The sequence below is a fragment of the Chamaea fasciata genome, unplaced genomic scaffold (assembly GCF_029207755.1).
Source record: "Chamaea fasciata isolate MVZ Bird 193981 ecotype frontalis unplaced genomic scaffold, bChaFas1.0.hap1 SCAF_3, whole genome shotgun sequence".
In the NCBI taxonomy this organism is placed as follows: domain Eukaryota; kingdom Metazoa; phylum Chordata; class Aves; order Passeriformes; family Sylviidae; genus Chamaea; species Chamaea fasciata.
Window position 1 is genome coordinate 46,505,439 of NW_027094088.1, and position 16,246 is coordinate 46,521,684.

At 39.3% G+C, this 16,246-nt stretch overlaps 1 protein-coding gene across 4 annotated transcripts in view; it reads right to left on the reverse strand.

Moving 5' to 3' along the window:
• GREM2 (gremlin 2, DAN family BMP antagonist) overlaps nt 1-16,246 on the reverse strand; it is a 41,739-nt gene that overhangs the window by 12,007 nt on the left and 13,486 nt on the right. The window contains exon 1 of one of the 4 annotated variants that reach the window (XM_066178853.1): nt 12,793-12,852. The exons of the other annotated variants lie outside the window; for them this stretch is intronic. The gene's annotated coding sequence lies outside the window, so the exon portion shown is untranslated. Of the gene's footprint in view, nt 1-12,792; nt 12,853-16,246 lie in introns of those variants that run through there. 4 annotated transcript variants of the gene reach the window in all.

Below are 16,246 nucleotides of genomic sequence, written 5' to 3' on the forward strand. Positions count from 1 at the left end.
ATCATTTTAAAACAGGAAAAGTGAAATAAAGAGAAGAAATGAAAGTTGCAAGAAATGTAAAAGCGAAGTCATCCTATAGTAACTGTGGTAATGTCGCGAAGCCTTTTTTAGGGGATTAGGAACACACTCTGAATACTAGCAGGTAACTGGACAAAGGGGGGGGGGTTTGTATCATTATGATTAAAAGCTAAATTTTGTTGCTATTTCAGCTTCAGGAACTTGTGGTTTTAGAACCAACCACAGACAAATGTCTGCCTGGTGAGCACATGTGAACTGTCCCAAGCAGAGTGAGATGTCCTACTCAGAAGCGTCTGGGTAGTCATCAGTGCTGGCAGCATTTGCAACACTGGGTAAAAAAGGGGGAGTGGGAGGAGGGAAAAACCCACAAAATAAAACCAGATTTCTGCTGGCTGTCCATGAGGATGATTCTCTTCCTCACAACCTGGTTTTGAAGAATGCTACAGTTAGGGGGTGGAAGGAATGGATACAAGGAGAAGAACTTTTTTGGAAACGACTGATAATTCTCCTATGAATCTAAAAAATTGTCTCTCTACAAGAGTGAACTAAGTTGAAAAGATACTTAGTCTCCTTCTCAGTGTTTCTCAGTTTTTCAGCGCAAGATAAAGAGCCCCAAAGAGTCAAGTCAGTTCTGTTTGCACATGAACATTTTGTCCAGCAAGTAAAAACAGCCTACATTTAACTTTATTCTTCTGTGTCGAAGGCAGCTGTTACACTCCCATTTGGCAGCATTTCATTCAGGAGAAAGCAGCAGACTTCTGCCCTTGGGAAACTAAAAACTAAATCTGAAGGGAAGCGGTGGCTTAAGCAAATGTCTTCATTTGTGACCATCCTTCAGCCTTTCAGCTGGAAAGGAGGACAGTCAACACAAGAATGGGGCAAGTTCAGCATTTAAATACAATAGCTCATTTCGCATCTTCCTCACTGGAGAATCAATGCTACAAAAGACTATTTGGCAATGAACAGTCTCCATTATATTTTTGTTGCTTGCATTACAACAGAGCACAGAAATCTCATCCGAGACCAATGCCTGACTAAGCGACACAACTTCAAATGTTTGTAGACTGGGTGACCAACATATGGCGGGACCAGAACTGAGCTCAGAGGGGAAGTGAGTTACTGGAGGTCAGAAATTAACTGAGAATGGACTGTTTCCAACATCTTTCAATTGCACCACATGGCACCCATACTCTTCTTTTTGCAAAGAAATACAGATTTGTTACCCTGAGGCAAGCTTTTCTTTAAAAACATTATAGTCTTGTAAATGAAAATTGTTTTGTACGAAAATTTCCAATACACTTTCCCTGAGTTCTGATAGAACAGAGATGGACTTAAGAGCTTCATTTCTATGTAGCTTCAAACAACGCTACTACTTCTAGAATGCACAGCTCATTTTCTAGCCTCAGTAAGGGAGATGACCATTAACCTTCAATATATGTTCCTTACTGTACTTGCACCATTCTAAAAAGAGGGCATTTGAATGATTTCTGTTCTAGGAGAAAACTGAGGTCTCTAAAGCATCATAAAAGTGCTCAAAAGAAGTGCTTGCTTCTCTTAATGACCAGAAAAATGCAAGTACTTCTAAAATCAACAGGTGGCCTGTAATCTTGTATATAAGAAACGCTAGATTAATCAGCAGGGAAGTAACATTTAAATTTTCCAGATTTTCTAGTAGATTCAGGTAGTTTTATTCTTTCAGGCTCTCTGCCAAGATGCTATCCTCAGTTACCACATTATTACTCTGGTCATGTTCCTGTTTGAAAAATCTACAATGTTATTGATGGTCTAGGCTTTATATTATGAATTTCTGTAAGCCAGTATCTTATTGATAGAGCTGGAACACAGATGGTTGAAGTAACAATTGCTCTTATCCCAATATCCCACAGGCTAATCTATTAGGTAGTAAGAAAATTCCTATACAAACAAAATTTCAGCTATATATCCCACTGCTTTCCAGTATGTCACTTGTAGGAACCATTCCAGCTGAATTTTCATACAGTTGTCTTAAAAATGGCATAGATTTATTGCCTGGAGCATTTCTCATTTACATTTATCCCTGCCTAAATTTGCCTGACAAAGCATCAGTCCTCCTGACTAAAACTTGCAGCAGTTCCGGGGACAGAGTGCAGAAGAACTATGCTAATGAGCAAATAAAACAAGTACTGACTCCATGCAGCTTGCTAGCTCCAACCAGGTCTATGCCATACAAACACAAAACTAAGTGCCTTACCAGAATTATCAGTTTCAAAGAAAAGCATTTTTTTCTCCTCAGCGAGGCTAAATCTATGGAATCCTCTCATCCTATTTTGCCTCTCCTTCAGTTTATAAGCAGCACATCTGATACCTCCTCACAATTAATTTTTTTTTCCTCTGCCAAATTTCAAATGGGTGGGACAGCAAGGCAGGTTTGAAACTTCTGTTGCATTACACTAACTGTGTTTTCTCCTGGGTACACAGGGATGCATGAAAAATATTTCAGGGAAGGGACAGGGGGAACAAGTCAATGGCATCACAATTTAGAACAGGAGGTGTTGAGCAGCAAAGGGGACATTAGGGTTACTGGCACACTGAAAACACCCACAGAAAATCAAAGTTCATGAGCTCTAACATTCACATGTAACACAAGACACCCTGAAATAGCAGTGGGTCACCTCAATGTTTTTAATACAGTCTCTCACCCAGGCTGAAAGCCGGTCCAACAGCATAAACCTTGTTTGCACTCTGTGTTGATGCAGGAACAAGTCACTGCTGCACTCCACGCATGGTATTATCCTTGGGTTGATCCTGTAATATTTTGTAACCCCTTTTGTTCACAAACTTACTTGGAGAAGGACCAGTTGTTTTCTTCTTTCCCCCAGAGCACCAGCCTTATGCATGTCTTACTTTTGCAGTTACTTTTTGTGGGTTAACCAATGGCCCATCACAATCCCTGTTTAAGGGAATAGTTTTGCTTCAAATGTTTAACTCAGCTGTGGGCTTTGCTCTGAAAGGAATCCTGTTCATTCAGGGTCTCTACAAGAAAACTTGACGTATGCAACTAAAATAAAATTCACACCTGTAAGAGGTGAAAAGTGCAGCAATCACATGCTCTGATGGGGTTTTTTTCTGTGTTTTTGCAAGCCCATAAACAAACAAAATTTGGACATTTGGAGTTCAAAACCTTTCGTTACATGGCTTCTTGGCTACCCTAGGCCATGCACCAGTTGATGCCTTGATGCAAGTTCTTCAGTTTGGAAATATTTTGATCCTTGTTTTTAAGTTGTTTTCTAATATATAAAAAAGAATTTTTAATTGACTACATGTCTATTGATATTTCCAAACTAACAGTAACCTTTTTGACTGTCATAGCTGTCAAATGCACCAAAACAAATCCTAGCAGCTCAACAGCTGTCAAAAGAAAAAAATCTTTTGAGATTCTACGAAGTCAGGAATACAAATGAAAATTGAATTATATATGCACTATCAACATAAAATGCTAAATACCTATACACTTCAAAATAACTTTCCAGAAATATTAGAAAACATATAGCACACAGAATGAATGGGCAAACTGCCATTTATACACTGTTATTGGCAGTGTGTGTCAAAACTGAAAGTAAATAGAAAACAAATTTTCAGTTAAATGCAGCAGGATGATTTGTAGGAAATTTAACATCCAAATACTGGAAATTTACTCCATTCCTCCCACTTCACACTGCTGGCAACACGTGGCTGTCCCACATCTATGTTCTTGAGGCTTTGATTCATGTCCAGATCAGTGATTCTCCCTGTGTCATTACACACAGAACGTAAATATTTGCTCTGTCTGTATTCTGGTTTACAGACCTGACCCACTACTGAATATGAAGGCTGTAATTCAATCTCATAAGGATCTGTTGCCATGTGTAAACTGGGATTTTATGTTTTATGACTTAGGCTTTTCAGAGCAGCCGTCTTCCAACTCACCTCCCCCTCTCCTTGCCCATGACTGAATTATAGTTGTGTCTCTGATTGAAGCCTAGTATTATTCTATTTCTCTTCTGAGGAGAGAAAGACCAGAGCTATCATTCTGAATACACAGCAAGCCACAGGAGCCTGAATGAGGTACTCTAATGACAGGTCCTCCTCCACAGCACATTTGCAGTCTTTCTGCTAATTAATTTGATTTCCTTTGTCTAGACTAACATAATACAGCAAGTTATGCTCATTTAAAGGGAGATTGTTAGCCTTTCAGTTCACTCCAAATGAGGAAAAAAGAAGAGTCAATAGACTGGAATCTGGGGGAGACTGACTGACTTTGTCCTTGACTACACCATTGCTTATGTTTTCACTTGACCAAGACTTTGTCTCCAGGAGAACCCGAGACAGCACTATCATCAGAGGAGAGACTATAATCAAAATCAGATATGGTCGGTATGTGCATGGCAAGGCAGTGGCAGCTACACAGAAGGGTTCTGTCTATGATGGACTGAAGTCAGCAGCTTTCTTCCTGGCAATCACTTGGCATTTGCTGTTCACAGCTCCTGACATCCTCGAAGGGCTGAACAAACATGTAATAAAAAACACACACAAGGTGGTTTCTTCAGACTCCCTTCAAAAAACAAAAGGAGATTCCGTAGTGTGCCACTGGACTGGTAAACCAGAGGGAAAGCTAGTAATGGAGTTAAAGAAGTAACTTCCTCACTACTTGGAAGGTAAGCCCTACATTAACCAGTTTTGAGAAAGATTGAAACTTAGGAGCTGGACAAAGTCTCAGAACTGAGCTGTCAGTCAAATACAGAACTTGGGAAATGGAGTGATGCATGATAAACAGATGATCAGACCTGGATTTGAAAGTTCAGCCTTCTGAGTCATCTGGGTAGATCCAGTTTTAAACCCAGCAAGAAAAGTGACAAGAAACCAGACAACATATAGGAGCCCTGCGGGGTGGAATGAGGTCAAACACTTCTTAATAATAACAGGGAATATCTTCCCCTATGACAAAAGAAGGGAGAAAGCTGACAGGTGCAATCATCAACCCTTTCTGCTCAACCATCCACAGAAAAGTGTCAGAGCTCCCCTACTGCAGACAGTTTCAGGACCACTTCCATCCCTGTAACCTCAGTTGCACTTACAATTTTGCAGCATCAGTGAGGAAGGATTCTAACTTCTAGACTTACTGGCTGAGGGGGTTTTTTTTGGCTCATAGTAACTGGGCACCTTCTTTACTCAAACACAAGCAGAAGATAAACTGCACCTGGAGGCTCTTTATTAACTTATTCTGACCTTGGGTTTTTTTACAGTGTTTGGCCATGAGCCATTCAAACTGTGTCACCACAGTTAAGGTTTGGGTATTTTTCCATTATTGACACTTTCAAGCTCAGCAGAAATAGACAGTAAGTAAAAAGAAATCTAAAGATTCTTCTCTTTGGCTCTTTCAGAAAGCTAATCTCAAAAATGTCAGGAAAGTATCTTGGAAAGAATTAGCCAACATCTAGCTATGAATTTCAGTGTGAGATCACAAGCTCCACTTCTTTCAGGTCTAAGCAAGGACTCTTTCCCAGAGTTCCCCAGTGCTACCTTAGGCAGCTCCTCCTTGAATCTAGAGAAGAGACAATGCTTCTGCTTATCTTGGATGACCTCATGTTACTGCACAGAAGGAAAAAGATGCCAAGACCACACTGCATGTCAGTGCTTAATTGGATTGAGAGTAATGAATGGTCCAAGTGAAGTGGCAAAGAGCTTCCCTTCTGACAGGACTACAATGTGAGATCCTAGCTAACAGGTCCACATGTGACTAGTAAATGCAAAACTGATTGGGAAGAGAGGGAACGAGTGATCAGGAAGATTTCCCATTCAGGGTCTGCTTTGGTTTCTTTTCTCTTCTTACAAAGTAGTCAGAGAACATAGGGAGCACACTTTACACCATTCTACTAATCCTAACCACTTAGTGCTGGTTCAAGCAATCATGTATTTCGTACTGAAGCAGCAAGGGAGTTTGATCAGATGAAGGTTTTTTTCAATCAATTGAAAGTGCTTGTAATGGCTCAGCAACCAGATGCCACCTGTGCCACTAGCCAAGTCTCACTGTAGCTGATTATAATCAAGTAAGATCATCCCAAAGAAAATGCTCTGATCCATAGGTTTACTCTGGTTCCTAATGAGTGATCACACACAGAGCTCACATATTCATTTATGAGTGATTTAGACCAAAAATACAAAAATCATTGGGTACCCATGAACTAGACTTTTCTAATTTGTTTTCCTATGTCTTGGCTGAACAGTAGACTTTTTAAAGAAGTTATGTGTAATATGGGATTAAGAGGACAGGAATCTAAAATAAGGAATGAGGGAAAATATTTTCTGACACTATGAGAACTAGACATATTGAAAGCCTCATCTTGGTATTGGAGCAAATATTAACATTGGCCTATGTCTCCACTTAAGATCAGCTAAATAATAAGATTCTGAACTGTGCCTTATTTTTCTTTTCAAGAAGGAGGTGAAGTGAGCAAAAATTTGTTTTAAGATACTTTCAACATAAAATTCTAAGTCCTCAAAAGCAAAGAAGTCATTTCACAGTGTTAACACGAAACACGTTTTTGTCTCAGTAATGGGAAAGCCCTAAAAATGCATGTCAATTCAAACTGGGGCCTTCAGGTGCTTTCAGTCTAAAAACGTCTGTATCTTTTCCTTTGGAAAAGTATCTTTGAAAAAAAGTTTTGATCAACACTTCTGAGAACTTTCATTCCCACTGTCTGAAGAGACAAAAAAAGTTTCAACTGAACTTACCACAATTCCTGTAGTATGATGGACCTCAATGGGTCAGTGATAACCACAGCCCCATGGGATTTTCTCTGCTTGTATTTTGAAAGGAGGCTCAGTAAAGAATTTGGCTTAGGAAAACAAGACTATGCTTCCTCTCTTCCCTTACTTAGTTTCAGAACAACAGCTTTTGCTTTGAGTGATTATTTCAGCTTCTGTAATTTTTCTCCAGCACAAAATTATTGAGACACTTCATACATATCACATCAGTGATTTGAGCAGCTTAAGAACATGGTGAATGTCAGAGCAACAGAATAGTAATCAGGAAAAACATAAAAACTGCACCTAGCAAAGGTAACGCTAAAAGCAGCTCACCTGTCTGAAAATCTGTTAACTTGGCAAAACCTCTTCTTCTCAGAGGATCCTAAGAAGCTCTTAATTAGCACAAACACTGAAGAGTGCTAATTGCTACTTGGCAAAACTCTGCTTATTAAAAACACAGGGACATTTGTGGGTTTTCTTTCCTTGTTTCCCACCCTCAAAATCAAACACTTTGTTTTACAACATGAATGAACCAAAAAAACTACATCAAAGCAAGTGCACACTTCTGTATCTACATCTGTTATAAACTTGAAGGGAAGGACTCTTAAGCTTACATAAGAAAATTTTAAAAAAAGAAAAATGGGGTGAGAATTAAATCATTTAACTGTATGGTTTAAGCAGAATGTGCAATGGCACTGCAGACTTGAAACAGAAAAGAAAGCAAGACAGGTGATTTTGAAATAATAGAAACAGACTTGAGAGTGTGAGGTACTAGTGGATTCACAGCATAACTGCACAGAAGACATAAAGAGCTCCCCTCGATACTTTAGTTTTAACAAGGTCTTCTCTATCTCTATTCTCCACCCCCCCTATAAAAACCAAAATATTATTTGTTTAAAGCTGCTTGCCAAATCCATGGCAAAGCATCTAAGAGAAACAAAAGATTTTGAGACATGTTAGAAATAGGTGGCAGGGACATACCTATCACTTGAATCAATGTGAGCAATCCAGAAAACACCTGTTCCCACACCTACAAAGCCTCCAGTTTCATTCTGGACTGTGACATTGCTTATGTGCCCACATGCCAGTGTTTCTGTAGGATGCCCAGACATACAGCATGGTAGGGGGTGATGCTGTCTTCTGCAATTCACACAGAAGATAGATGAAGTTGGGGAGCCTCTCAGCAGCTCCTAAGGCCCTGCTTTGTCATGTATGTCTCACATACACCCACCAATGAGTGGAAGATGAACAGCACCAACTGCTTGCTACCAGTCATCCAAAAATGCAGCCAGTGGGGGACGCTACTTATCTTTCTTGTAACAAGCCTTTCAACAACATCTTCCCTGTTTATGAATGTAAGGTCATGGTTTCAGTACACACATGAACCGGAGATGATTTGACCCACATTCTCCTCCCATTGTTTAAAAAATAAAAAATAAAAATAAAAAAGTAATGATAATAATAATAAAAAACACCTCTAAAAATTGCAGATAAGATTCAGTGAGAAAATGGAAAGCAGAAGTAGGCATTTACCATATTTTACTGTTAAAGCTGGATTACGAGGTAGGCAATAAACATAAAACTCCTGGACTTGAAGGGAATTACAGTACCATATTCAACATTGTTTTGATGTCATTAGGCTATGAGGTATGGAGGGTGAGGTCTTGATTTAAGCTCCCTGAATTATACCATCCTCCTGGACAGATAAAGAAGGTCAATTTTTGGAGATTTTGGAATCCAAATGAAACTAATCACAGACCAAAACAATTAAAACCTATGCCTTTTTCCCTCAATTTTACACTCTGATTACTACAACATATTCATTCAAATATATATTCCCACTATATATAGTCATTTTAGGATAGCACAACTCCACTTTCAGGAAGAGAAATGGCACATAGAAAACCCTCTATCTCACCTTGGGAAATAACCAAAACAGCAATTAATGTCATCTGGATATATTTCTTTTTGCAAACTTTAAATGCGCCCCTGAGATAAAGCTTAAATTGTCATATGCTGTCACCCAGTCCAGGCTGCAGTTAAGTCCTCTGGACTGTGCGTCACTGTCACTCTGCTCCTGATCTCACATTCCCCCCCACCAAGGACACAGGCACGGGTGCAGCCACACAGTCAGCAAGGCAAGTTTGCTGATCCAGCCAAAAAGATTTGGCATTTTCTGGTTTTGATCTGCAGGACCAGTGGTGCTGCTGGGCTCCCATACCAGTGCTGGGCTGCTCTGCCTTCCCAGTTCCAGCCCACAAGCACACTGCCTCCAACCAGTGGCCACACCACACCCTGATACTCCTTCCAGACTGGGGCCTGGGAAAGCTGTCACCCATCTTACCTGTTTCAGGGCGGAGGAGGCTAATGTAACTGGGAGGGTGTGGCTGATAAAGGCAGCGTTGACAGATGAAACTGCATGCTTTGGCTTCCTATAAGAGATGCATGGTCCTTACATCTAAATGGCTTGATGTTAATAGAACAGTCTGTACCACTGCAGTGAGAAGGATTAATAATAATAATAATAACAATAATAATAATAATAATAATAATAATAATAATAATAATAGTAATAGTAATAAAATAGAATGTGATGAGTAGTACCATTTCAGACGTCCGAGAGCATCACAAAGATGTTTGTTTAGGCTGACACATCAGAGACAGACCCTGTGAGAGATGCACACTACTTCCTCCACAGTGGCCACTGGAAGCCAGATGAGATGTGGCATATTTGAACAGCCACAAGTGCTAGGGCAGCCAGCTCTCCATCGAAACCTCCTTTTGTTATAAAGACACAAGAACTTGATTATGGCAAGTGTCTTAAACACTACAGCTCTGACTTAGGACTAGATTTTCAAAAGTGGTATGCATAGTTTATCTCAAGTCTTCAATAGATATGTGGTACTTAAAAAGAGGATCTTTTATCTTATCTTGAAAATGTGCTCTGCAACTGTAGTGCAAAACTAAATATTAAACATGGAAAAAGGAGCATGCAAATGTACTCTAACCTCTCCATCCTACTGTCTGACTTTGGAGTGTCTTGCCTTTTAAGTACAAACGTTTCTACTGCCAAAACATCAGGGTTTTAAGTGATTAAACACAACTGCAAAAAAATGATCGTTATGATACATGAAACACTGATGCCTTCTGCTTCACTCTTTCTCCATTATCATTATCATCGTACCTGTCCTAACATTCATCCTTGCAGGATTCTCCCTGCCTGATCCAGAATCTAACCTGGAAGATGGTGGCAGGGTGGCTCTTTCTTTGTGTGAAGATGCTACATGCTCATGCAATTACTGCAATGCAAAATTAAACAAAACTGAATTAAGGACAAAGAAGTAGTGTGGTTTGCAAAAAAAGTTGGAGGAAACACTTTTCCATTCTCTTTCCAGGTAATAGATTTGCCAGAATACTCATGAGACCGAATCAATCTGCTGGTTTATAGCTTGAAAAATTAAATCTGTCACAAGTTATAATACATTTTGAATGCAAATATTAGTCCAACCTCCCTTTCAGAACAGAGCAATAGAGCTACAAAAAGAGTTGGTCACTTGTTCCGCTATAGAATTCATATGGATTTTTGCCCTCCTTAGGCAAAAGCGTTAAGTTGCACATTCACGTGACATGGTAAGAGACGGCGTGATGCTGCTAATACCTGAATAAGAAAAACACAAGGCAAACATTCAGGAACATTCATTCAGCAGAAGGCTGAAGCAGTCTGTTCATTTGGCCTCACACTGTTTCTCAGGTGACTACTTCAATGCCAAAGAGCACCAGCTTACGTCTGCCACCATATAGACACCACAATGACCAGCCAGTCAAAGGGAACATGCCTTACGTACAGAACCCATTCATTAAGCTTCTTCCTTGTTACTGTACAAAGGCACCTTCATTCTCCAAAAGCCTGAGTGACTTTGAGAACCACGTGGGCTAAGGCTTTCCATTTAACTGCAGCTGCTTTTATGCAAGAATAAATGTAATATAATTAATAGTCAACAGATAGGACTAAGCTCTCATGCAGGTATGGGAGTATTTTAGTAATTAGGACTCTGATTAGGACAGGGCAGCTTTAAACTAACACTGTAGAAGTTAAGCAAACACTTAATTGGCTTCCTGCATTCAGGCCTAAAAGCCTTTAAAGTTACCAGACCTTAGGAGAAAAGTGTGATAACCTACCCTGCCCACCAGCAAGTCTTAAGCACCAGGGAACACACCCTCTACCCACTTGTAATTAGACTAAGAGATGGAAATCATGCAGCAGTTGAATAAGTTTAAAGTTTGGATCCCCTGGAATTTAAACAGGGAAAGGTGATTGCTATCTTCAATGTATAGCTCTTATTTTTAATCAATTGTGAAGTAATATTTATTCTTCTTAAGGGCTCTGTACTTCACTGACAGTTTTTTGTTAAATCAGCTTCCATACACTCCCCAATTTTATATTGTTCCAGTGAGCATTGATGCCTCTCACAACGAGCACCACAGGAATACATCAGTCCAAACACATTCCACAGTAGATAAGAAACTCCTCTGCACCTGGAAATTAAAACAAAAACACAAAAGCAGAAGCTAATCCAATTCATACGCTAAACTCAGATCTATGACCAGCACACTTCACTGATGGTACACTGAGGATGTTAAGGACAAATCAAGAGTCTATTTTTCCCCCTGAAAACATGGGTGCACAAATAAAGAATGGAAAGTAGTAGATTATGAACTAGTTCTGGGCACCATGCTTCAGGAAAGCCATGCAGTCTTCCCAAGGGGAGGCAAGGAAGAAAGACAAGAGCATATACATACACAGAAACCAACTCAACGTGGCAAGATTGCAGGAATCAGTGATCTTTCATACAAAGAAGCCAAGCCCAGAGGAGTGATGTTAGTAGCTTTTAAATGCATAAAAGGCAATAGCAAAAAATGAAATTATGTTTTTAGTCTTCATAGATTCGAATGTAGGAATGTTAGCAAATAAGATTTCAGACAATAATCCTATTAGTAAGCACCATGATACAGATGGTGAGGCATTGGATTTGATTTGCCTAAGTTTGTAGACTCGTCATCAGAATTATTAAGGAAAAGGTGATGCAAAAAGAAAAAAACAAAATCAGATCTGCCATGGATTATGTTCAATGAAATGGATCCTAACAAGCAGGACGAGAGCTAGACAACTTCTCAAAGTTCCTTTAATTCCCTCTAAAGTATATAGACATCTATATATATACAAATATATAAAACATAGAACAATCACTATCTGCCAAAGAACCAACTTTTTAATAGGCTGTGGAGGTTTTTTGCCTAGTTTTGTCACCTCTCTTCTCATCTTCCTAGGCTTTTAGGTTTTGTGCTGTCACAGAAATAAATCACCATTCTTTTTGCTACGGTGTCACCAAACCACTACTCAAAGCCAGCTTGATGTTTAACACACTGGATCTGCTAAATGTGAACCTACCAGGTTTATAATGCAGATACTATCAGATGGTTTCAGAATTAAAGACTCAGTTTGACCTCTTTTGCTGCAGGCAGAATACGTAACTTTTGTGCAACACTCCTCTGTTGGCAAAGGAGGTCAAGATTCAAAATTTTGAAGTATGTCTTGGTTTTTCCAAAATTATAGTTATTTAGAGGAAACATTGCCTTATTTTTTGAAGAAGATGAATGCAAGTTATAAATCATTAGAAAATAAGTCAGGTTTCCTAAAACGTATTTAAATATGCATAAAAGACACAGACACCATTTTCCACAGAAGGCTAATTTGGGCACAGTTTTAAACCGTCTTTGAAGACCAATTTCAAGACAGAAGAGTCAAAGCTGCTTAACTGGCCAGGGTGGTTAGATGAGAAGATGGAAACACGGTGCCATGCACACTTTTTCCCCACGATCCCTTTGGAGTCAGTGACAGATGCACTGAACTAGAAGGCTGGCAGTGGCACTGCTGCTGCGACACCAGCTAATGGAGCTGCCAAATTCCACAAGCAAAAACTGAATGGGACAGCTGAGTGGCCTTCTTACCCAGAGGTCTCAGGATGACGAACAACCACGTCCCCAAAGATCTGAGGCCAACTGCAGAGGTTTGCACAGAAGAAAACATCTGTAATGTCGTCATGACAGCAAACACCCAGATTCCTCTCTATTTGTAATACCTGTAATTAACAGGTGTGGAATAGTTTGTCAACAGCTGTTATCATAAAGCTATGGTATCTGTCCTTCAAGCACAGCAGTGCTCTGTGAAGCTGTACCCATCATCCAACACTCCCTTTCCCACAGAGCACGACAAATAAGATAATGAAATTGCCCTCAAACAGAAACTGAACACACACTGGAATAGAATTCAAGTTTCCCATCTGCCTTCTTTATCCTTCCAAAACTGATACAAGTTTTGAAATTTGATTTGCTTACTGTTGCTAGTTCCCTAAAATTAACATAGAGAGTAAAGGCATCTCCTTGACATTTTCCCTATGAGGACCTGCTTTCTTACCTAAATATAGTCTAATATTTCTGATTACTAAAAACAGGTGAGGTGACATCACAGCGTCTGGTTTCCTAAAAGCCAGGAAATAGTCATTCACCTAAGAGCAATCTACAACCCATATTAGTTATTTCTTCACTATTACATTCTTATTATGTACTGTTATTTAGTAACCAATGTACTGCTATTTCTGAGAGAAGCCAGTTGTTGAGGTAGTTTTTTAAAACAATGTTACATTTATACTCTCTTGTAACCCAATGCAAAGCTATGATCAAGTGGATACACATATGTTCATAGTCTAATAAAAAGTACATCCATCACTCATTGCCAAGGAATAACTGCAGGATCGAAACAAAAGGGAAGTTTAATACAAGACAGACTCCTTAAACAGATCAGTACAGCAGAAGATGAGAATATCCAGCAAGGCTTCATGCACTAGGTAATACTGCAATGCTTTCTACCCCCAAAAAGTTCCACAAACCTGCCCACTGTGTTTAGCAAGCTCAAGAAAAGAAAACATGGCAGATGAGTGGATACGCTGCAAATATGTATTTAAAAATATTTCAGAGGCTTTATCTGACAAATACTGACTTCATTGAAGTGAATGTAAAAAAATTATTTTAGTTCAATAGAGACAGTAATTTTACTCGGTGGAAACACCAGCATAAAATCCTTGAGGTTTAAAATACATAGTCATGTAGATCAGGCAATGATCTGTCTTCAGGTAGACTAGCTGATATTTGACACATTTCAGGCAGCACAAAAATGTACTTCCATTAAAAATACTTGATCAGTCTGAAGTAGCCAGAAAATGCCTACAGATAAGTTATTTTGACAGCTGACTGATTAAAAAAAAAAAATAAAAAATGTTTACCAGGAAGTAATTAATTTAAAACAACAGATTAACATTTATGTTCTTAGAATATCTTGCAATTCCAGTAGAAATTATTTTTCATTTGCGCTTAATACTATGCTGCTTCTTTAGTTATTTTTCATATTTAAAATCATATAATAATTTTAATAATTATTTTCCACCTAGCTATAAAGAGGAAAAACATGGACAAGGGAAGAGAAAACTCCAAAGATGAATGTTTTCTGCCTAGTGTGAAACAGCAATAAATCTAGCCTAGTAAATCCTAATCCACATTAGAGAAGCCCTTGGCTTTACAAGACCACCAGCATTTCAAGAGGTTCTGTAAAACATGGCTAAAAAGGTATCCCCCAAAGTCCTTGGACAAGTTCCCTCTTTTAAAAAACATCCAGTCCAATGGAATCTTGCAAGCCAGAGGTAATCCAAACTTTCTGCTTTCTGATTTTTCCTCCTGATGCAAGTTCATGAAGCCACCTGGCAAGCTCACTTAGGACATCTGAGAATGGTTCAGTCTCCCATTAAATGTCTTTCTAAGAAGTTTGAGCTCACAATAATTTAGTGTGAATACACCACAGATAATTATCTACTAACATTCTTTCTTTCCATGACCTTAGGTATAGGGATCTAGTAAGAAATTAATGGAAGACCACTGTGGGTAAAATATTGAAGTGAAGAAGGAAAAAGAGCTGTAATACAGATTTTTCTGGAAGAAAATGTAAAGAAAAGTGCCATGCAATTCTAATGCAACAAATATATAAATATAATAGGAATCACCCCATACTCCACTGATTTACACTCCTGGTTTGAATCAAATTAAGACTCAGCTAGGGTTCACTTCAGAGATACCAGATCAGCTGAAGAAACCAGAGATATCAGATCATCTGAAGTCATGAGGTTCAGTTTCAGCAATGCTGTCACATAACTGTTTTTCTGAAGCTAATGGTAATTTTCCCACAACGTTTGCATTACTTGTTGGCTTCATAACACAAATGTCTTGTTTGGTAGTTTCCTGGCTGGAAGGACATAGTTACTGCCAGTTGGCGGTACCAGGCAAATCATTTCAGCAAAGAAAGGCTGATCCTAATCTCTTCTCATGCAAGGCTAATACAGTATCAGTGAAGAATTCAGTATCTGTATTCCTTTGTGTGCATAGCTCCCAACTGAACTTTGGACTTGTAAAATTGGTTGTTATATAGGACTACCTCATCTTGAAGTAAAGTCATGTTCAGTGATCCTTAAAAGCATCTGTGAAATCCCACAGCCCCTGAAAGGTTCACCAGCTCTGAGCTGTGACATTCCGGCTACCGGCACCAGGGGCCATTCCTTATGTGAGGGCGTGACAGTTGAGGGGAGGGGGTAAAATGTGTCTAGCTGTACTGTGGATCTAATTACATCTTTGTAGAGCTCCAAGGATCTTATCACCTTTAGTTCCAGATTGTAATTTAACCTATGCATTCAATCCTCATAGTGATCCTCCCCAGCCTGCAGTTGCACCTTTTTCCATGCAGACTGAAAATCTCAGCAGATACAAACAAACACTGGAGCATTAAGCAGCATCTTGAGCATTTCCTAATCTTTCTTCCACCTTTTTTTCCTGAACACTTCTGTAGAAGCCTCCACTTATGAGATGTGGAGCTCTGTAAACACTCATTTCTTCAGCATTACCTGAAGTTTAATAATTTCCCACTTTGGCACACTGTCTTATGTACACTTAAAGGCTAATCCCCCAAACTCCCTACTGGCAGCACAAAGAGTGCAGGTGTCTGCCCTGCCTCTGGAATTCCTGATACCAGACATCTGATTTTTGTGTTCTTCAACAGTCCTTAGGAGTCCTCAGTGATACCTCTACTGAACTATTTTGGTTGCTCAGTTGCACATTCTAAAACAGGTGCTTTGGAAAACCATGACTTGTACTTCCACAATACTGTGCAGTTCAGTCTACAGAACACTTCATTTTGTTTGGAAGCCACCTAGGCAGGTTATCACAAAGCAGTTTACCTTAGCTACTGGTCTCCTGCTTCTCTGCAAGAGTTATTAAATTCAGACTGCCAGGCTAATCTATCTTCACAGCTCCCCACACTGCACAAGAACCATGTAAAATTCCTAGCCTTTGCAATTTTAGGCAG